Source organism: Myotis nattereri (genome assembly GCF_964212035.1).
Source record: "Myotis nattereri genome assembly, chromosome: 11".
NCBI classification, from domain to species: domain Eukaryota; kingdom Metazoa; phylum Chordata; class Mammalia; order Chiroptera; family Vespertilionidae; genus Myotis; species Myotis nattereri.
Window position 1 is genome coordinate 6,533,982 of NC_138086.1, and position 8,158 is coordinate 6,542,139.

The following is an 8,158-nucleotide window of genomic DNA, read 5'->3' on the forward strand; positions in this document are numbered from 1 at the left end:
AGTACCCATACGACTGTCAGCTGATTTCTCAACAGAAACTATGCAGGCCAGAAGGGAGTGGCAAGAAATATTCAAAGTGATGAATAGCAAGAACCTACAACCAAGATTACTTTATCCAGCAAAGCTATCATTCAGAATTGAAGGTCAGATAAACAGCTTCACAGATAAGGAAAAGCTAAAAGAGTTCACCACCACCAAACCAGTATTACATGAAATGCTGAAAGGTATCCTTTAAGAAGAGGAAGAAGAAGAAAAAGGTAAAGATGCAAATTATGAACAACAAATACGCACCTATCAACAAGTGAATCTAAGAATCAAGTGAATAAATAATCTGTTGAACAGAATGAACTGGTGATTATAATAGAAACAGGGACATAGAAAGGGAATGGACTGACTTCTCATGGCGGGGAAAGGGGTGTGGGAGATGCGGGAAGAGATTGGACAATAATCGTGCACCTATGGATGAGGACAGTGGGTGGGGAGTGAGGACGGAGGGTGGGGTTGGAACTGGGAGGAGGGGGGTTATGGGGGTGGTGAGAGGAACAAAGTAATAATCTGAACAATAAAGATTTAATTTTAAAAAAAAATAAAAAAAAATGAAGATATAACCTTGATAAACATTTATGCACCCAATGCAGGAGCACCCAAATACATAAAAAACTCCTGGAAGATATCAAAGGAGAGATTGACAACAATACAATCATAGTAGGGGACTTTAATACACCACTGACATCACTGGATAAATCCTCTAGACAAACAATCAGCAAAGAAACAGCAATTCTAAATGACTCACTAGATCAGATGGACTTAATTGACATCTTCAGAACACTTCACCCCGAGCCCACGGAATATACATTCTTCTCAAGGGCTCATGGGACATATTCAAAACTAGACCACATATTGGGTCACAAACAAAGTCTCCCCAAATTCAACAAGATTGAAATCATACCATGCATCTTCTCAGACCACAATGGCATAATATTAGAAATAAACTACAATAAAAACAACCCAAAATACTCAAACACTTGGAAGATGAATAGCATGTTATTAAATATTGATTGGGTTACCAATGAGATCAAAGAAGAAATTAAAAACATCCTGGAAACTAATGACAATGAAAACACAACAATCCAAAACCTATGGGACACAATGAAAGCAATCCTGAGAGGGAAGTTTATAGCTCTACAGGCTTATTTCAAAAAACAAGAAAAAATGATAGTAAATCATCTAACTCTACAACTCAAAGAATTAGAAAGAGAGCAACAAGAAAAGCCCAAAGTGAGCAGAAAGAAGGAGATAATAAAGATTAGAGCAGAAATAAATGACATAGAGACCAAAAAAACAAAACAGAAAATCAATGAAACCAAGAGCTGGTTCTTTGAAAGGATAAATAAGATTGATGAACCTCTAGCCAGGCTCACCAAGAAGCAAAGAGAGAGGACCCAAATAAACAAAATCAGAAATGATAGAGGCGAAATAACCACAGATCCCACAGAAATACAAATGATTGTTAAACAATACTATGGACAACTCTACTCCAACAAATTAGACAACCTGGAGGAAATGGACAAATTCCGAGAAAAATACAACATTCCAAAACTCAATCAGGAAGAATCTAAAAATCTCAACAGGCCAATAACTATGGAAGAAATTGAAGCAGTCATCAAAAAGCTTCCAGCAAACAAAAGCCCAGGACCAGATGGCTTCACAGGGGAGTTTTACCAAACATTCAAGGAAGAACTAAAACCTATCCTCTTCAGACTACTACAAAAAATCCAAGAGGAAGGAACACTTCCAAGCTCATTCTATGAAGCCAGCATCACCCTAATACCAAAACCAGGGAAAGACAACACAATGAAAGAGAATTAGAGGCCAATATCCCTCATGAACATAGATGCCAAAATCCTCAACAATATCTTAGCAAATCAGATCCAGCAGTACATCAGAAAGATCATACACCATGACCAAGTAGAATTTATCCTAGGGATGCAAGGATGGTACAATATCCGCAAATCAATAAACGTGATACATCACATAAACAAATTGAAAGAAAAAAAACACATAGTCATATCAATTGATGCAGAAAAAGCATTTGACAAAATCCAACACCCATTTTTGATAAAAACTCTCAGGAAGGTGGGAATAGAAGGATCATACCTCAACATAATAAAAGCCATATATGACAAACACACAGCCAACATCATCGTCAATGGACAAAAACTAACACCATTTCCCCTAAGAACAGGAACAAGACAGGGATGCCCACTCTTACCACTCCTTTTCGATATAGTACTGGAAGTATTAGCCATTGCAATTAGACAAGAAGAAGAAATAAAAGGCATCCAAATTGGAAAAGAAGAAGTAAAACTGTCCTTATTTGCAGATGACATGATATTATACATAAAAAACCCTAAAGACTCCATCAAAAAACTATTAGACTTAATAAATGAATTCGGCAAAGTAGCAGGATACAAAATTAACGCCAAGAAATCTATGGTATTTCTATACACCAATAGTGAATTTACAGAAAGAGAGACTAAAAAAACAATCCCGTTTACCATCACACCAAAAAAATTAAGGTACCTAGGAATAAACTTAACTAAGGAGGTAAAAGACCTCTACTCAGAAAACTACAGGACGTTGAAAAAAGAGATAGAGGAAGACATAAGCAGATGGAAGAACATACCATGTTCTTGGATTAGTAGAATCAACATCATTAAAATGTCCATACTACCCAAAGCAATCTATAAATTCAACGCACTTCCCATTAAAATACCAATGGCATATTTCACAAGCCTAGAGCAAACTCTCCAAACATTCATCTGGAATAAAAAAAGACCCCGAATAGCTGCAGCGATCCTGAGAAAGAACAAAGTAGGTGGGATCTCAATACCAGATATCAAGATGTATTACAAAGCCACTGTTCTCAAAACTGCCTGGTATTGGCACAAAAACAGACATATAGATCAATGGAATAGAATAGAGAGTCCAGAAATCGGCCCGAACCAATATGCTCAATTAATATTTGACAAAGGAGGCAAGAACATACAATGGAGCCAAGATAGTCTCTTCAATAAATGGTGTTGGGAAAATTGGACGGATACATGCAAGAAAATGAAACTAGACCACCAACTTACACCATACACAAAAATAAACTCAAAATGGATAAAGGACTTAAATGTACGATGGGAAACCATAAAAATACTAGAAGAATCCAAAGGCAACAAAATCTCAGACATTTGCAGAAGCAATTTCTTCACCGATACAGCTCCTAGGGCATTGGAAACTAAAGAGAAAATGAACAAATGGGACTACATCAAAATAAAAAGCTTCTGCACAGCAAAAGAAACCATCAACAAAACAACAAGAAAGCCCACTGCATGGGAAAACATATTTGCCAATGTAATATCTGATAATGGCCTAATCTCCAAAATTTATAGGGAACTCATACAACTTAACAAAAGGAAGATAAACAATCCAATCAAAAAATGGGCAAAGGACCTAAATAGACACCTTTCAAAAGAGGACATTCAGAAAGCCAAGAGACATATGAAAACTTGCTCAAAGTCACTAATCATCCGAGAGATGCAAATCAAAACAACAATGAGGTACCATCTCACACCTGTCAGAATGGCTATCATCAACAAATCCACAAAGGACAAGTGTTGGAGAGGATGTGGAGAAAAAGGAACACTCATGCACTGCTGGTGGGAATGCAGACTTGTGCAGCCACTATGGAAGACAGTATGGAGTTTCCTCAAAAAACTAAAAATGGAACTCCTATTTGACCCTGTGATCTCACTTCTAGGAATATATCCCAAGAAACCAGAAACACCAATCAGAAAGGATATATGCACCCATATGTTCATAGCAGCACAATTCACCATAGCTAAGATCTGGAAACAGCCTAAGTGCCCAACAGTAGATGAATGGATTAGAAAACTGTGGTACATCTACACAATGGAATACTATGCTGCAGTAAAAAAGAAGGAACTCTTACCATTTGCAACGGCATGGACGAAACTGGAGAGCATTATGCTAAGTGAAATAAGCCAGTCAATGAAGGAAAAACACCACATGATCTCACTCACTCATGGATAATAAAGACCATTATAAACTTATGAACAAAAATAGATACAGAGGCAGAGCTGCCTTGAACAGACTGTCAAACTACAGCGGGAAAGCCGGGGAGGATTTAGGGGCGGAGGTGGCAGGCTAAGAGATCAACGGAAGGACTTGTATGCATGTATATAAGCATAATCAATGGACATAAGACACTAGGGGGTAGGGGAGGCCCGGGGATTGTTAAGGGCGGGAAAAAAAGGAGACGTATGTAATACTCTTTGTAATACTTTAAGCAATAAAACAATTAAAAAAAATAAAATAAAAAGTTTGAGGACCCCTGCCTTAGTCTGAAGGGCCCACACTTAGTTTAATTCTCTGTTGTCACCATCTTCATATTCGTCTTCCTTTTTGTAATCCTCATCTGATGACATTATTAGAGAGAGGAAGATAGATAGAGAGAACATCAATGTGAGAGAGAAACATCAATTGGTTGCTTCCCATATCTGCCCCAACTGGGGATGGAACCTGCAACATGGGTATGTGCCCTGACCAAGAATCTAACCGGCCACCTTTCAGTGCATGGGACGAGGCTCCAACCAACTGAGCCACACCACCCAGCACCACCTTCAAATTCTTAACTTTTGAACCAGGGGCCTGGCCTGCAGTTTCATTTGGGGCCACAAGTTATGTCGCTGGTCCTGGTGAGCAGTTGTCCGCAGCAGGCCAGGCTACTGGCTTGGATGGAAGCTGAGACTTATCTCCCACTAGAAAGGACAGGTGGCTGATTCTGGAAGGTGTGTAAGTCCACAAGGAGGATTTGGGGCACCCAGAGGCCAAGGGGGATGACAATGGAGGCTGGTCCCCAGGGAACCTGGAGGGTTAGACAGAGGCCACCAGCACAGACTCCACGAGTCAACTCCACGCCCCAGGACTTCGTGGTTGTCACCCCTGTAACTGTGGTTCTCCAGCTGTAGAGACCTTGTCCCATCGCTGCTGCCTTCAGGCCCTTGAGTGCTGGCAGGTTGCTGTGAAGAAGTACTGGTCCCTAGCTGGCCAGCTGGGCCACCCCGTGTAGCTGGACTTGGGTTTCTCCAGGGCACCTATATTTTCAGAGGACCAGTCAGACTGGTCATGAGGATTCTGGGGTCTCCCTATCTTGAGTCAGGGTCAGGGCTTGGGTGGGGACATCTGCTAGTCTCCCTTCTCCCACCCGTGGAGAGCCTGAGGATAGAGCCACCTTCTCGGCCCGGGATGCTGCAGACTCGAGAATGCTGGGGTCACACTCTGGCTCTAGGTCAGACCAGACTTACAGTGTCGAAAATGAGATGACCGTCTGGGGACAGCCCTCTCAGTGGCACTGTGCTGTCTCTCTGGCCTGTCTCCCCAGGGTGACCTAGACTTCTGAGGATGGGACTCTAGCTTCCTCGTTTTTGTCTCCCTTTGTATCCTGGGTTTGCATCAGGCTTAAAGCAAGGAGAAGCAAGGATAGAAATGCTGGTAAGTAGACTCCAGGGACTAGCAGGGAAGGAGGTGGGAAGTTGGTTGCCTGTGAGGACCACCAGGGACCGGATCTCATGAGAGGGAGTATGCGAAACAGTTTATTGCCTTCACTATCTGATAAGCATAGATAGAGAACCCCCCCGAAGGCTGGGTGCCTTTGAAGCCCTAGCAAAGGTCGGAGCTAGGCACCACCTCTGTTTGTCCAGACAGTGGTAGCTGAAACTACTCCCCCAATTATTATTATGTAAATCCTTGCTGATGGGCTAGTCTGCTTGTTACTAGGTGGTCACCTGCTTAAGGGCTATGCTATGGGTGCATCCCAGATCAATAAAAGCATGGTGAGGCCTGAGCATGGGAAGAAGTCCTTCCCCTTGAGTTGGACTTGTCCGCCTGGTCCCCCAATATTTCCAAATTATCTCTTGTCTTCTCTTTCATTTGTGTGCGGCTCTGCTTCCAGTTCCTGAACCCTGATCCATGCAGGACATGGGAAGGAAACACCCAACAAGGGAGAAGGCTCAGGGGCAAGGCTGAGGTTCTCTTGCCATCTCATTAGGGGGGAGACAGTGTGGTCATAGCCAAGGGAACAGCCAAAATCATGATTAGGGCCAAGGGACAAGAAAGGGACAGGATGGGGGAAGGCAGGGTATGAGGAGTAGGTGTACTTTGGAATTTGCATTTCCTAAGCTGTGAGTCAGTCCCTCAGTCCCTCAACAAGCACGGCTGGGCACCCACTAAGTGCAGCCTGGGAAAGGCACTGAGATGTGGGAGCAGATGGGCCTTTGAGAGGAGCTTAGTTATGAGGGAGGAGCTTCCAGGGCAGGACTAGAGCTCTCAGAGACGGCACCCAGCCCCGCACTTCTTCGGACAGGTGAGGACAGGCAGAGGTCAGCAGTCTGCAGGCCAGACGAGGGCCTTCATGTAACTTTGCTGGCACCTTGACCTTGGACCTCCAGCCTCCAGAGCTGTGAGCAATAGACTTCTGCTCAGAAGCCCCCCAGCCTGTGGCATTTTGTTATAGCTGCCTGAAGGGACTAAGAGGACAGGCAACCACTTTCCTAGAGTTTCTGTAAATCAATGTAAACACGTGCTTAGACTTATAAGTCAATATACATCCTCCTCTCTTATGCGGAAGTTGGCACGCTGTAGAGATTGTTCTATACCCGTGCTCTTTTCTTCCTTCGGTTTCCCCACCCCCACCCCACATCGGTACAGAGAACGCGCTCCTTCATGCTTCTTTTACGACCCCCTAGAATTGCACCGTGTGGATGTGCCATAGTTTATTCAGACCTGCAAGCTCTCTCCCATAGATGGATGTTTGGGTTGTTTCCAGACGTTGCTATGACAAACAGCTCTGCAGTCGGTCACTGTGTACATACTTTTCTCTGTGTTTGTGAGCAGATCTCTGGGATAAACCGCTAGACATTGGATCAATGTGTCCAAGGGTAAAGATGTTGGCAATTTTGCTAGATTTTTCCCATAGCGTCTCCCTAAAGTTGCGCTAATTTGCCTGCCCCTTGGTGACGTAGGGGAGTTCCCCCATAGACTCCCAAGAGGGAGCTGTCAGCCTCAGGCTTTTAAAACCAATGTGACAGGTAAAGTTTGTGTTTCATTGGCTGTCATGTGCCTTCGTAATAGAGGTCTTTTCTGGGATAGAGTAGACAAGGTGAATGGAGGCCAAGGGCAGGGTTGTGTTTCGTCCGCTGTGCCCCCTACAAGAAGCAGCACTTGGAGCTGAGCCCTGGAGGGTTTATTATCCGTCTCTGTGTGGGGTGGGGGACTCAGGCTTCTAGTGAGGAGTTAGCTGGGGGCAGGAATGTCCCAAATAAGTTTGTATTTTTATTTTTTTTATTTTTATTTTTAAATATATTTCTTTATTGATTTCAGAGAGGAAGGAAGAGGGAGAGAGAGAGATAGAAACATCAATGATGAGAGAGAATCATTGATTGTTTGCCTCCTGCACGCCCCCCTACTGGGGATCAAGTCTGAAACCTGGGCATGTGCCCTTGGCTGGAATTGAACCTGGGACCCTTCAGTCCACAGGCTGATGCTCTATCCACTGAGCCAAAATGGTTAGGGCAAGTTTCTATTTTTATATATTTAAGGCCTGTCACCTATGTCGAGGTGCGGGGGTTTCCCATAAAGGTGTTGCTCCTAAGTGGGACATGCACAGGTTGTCTGGACCATCCGCTTGAGGCCTGCGCCAATACCTTCTGGTCAGACACTTTCACAGAGACAGCACTGAGATCTGAGCCGAGACAGAGAAATTACACACAGACAAACAGGTTAGATGCAAGCACACAGGGGGTTTATTTACCAGTTCCTGATGGGTCTCAGACGCTGGGAAGGATCCACCCGGCGATGCTCGCTGACACACACAAAGGGGTAGACAGCGCCGTTGGCTGCTGGCTCTTTTGTCAATCGACAGTTAATTGGGCAGAGTTTGGTGCTGGGAACCAAGACGTGAGCACACACAGGTCCTCACGCTCTGGCGACAGGAGAGCTATGAGCTGCTGGGTCCATTACACTGTCTAATCTTATAGCCCTCTGTAGACGTGGTCTTTGTTGGTGTGTGTGTTATCAGCGGCTGCCATGT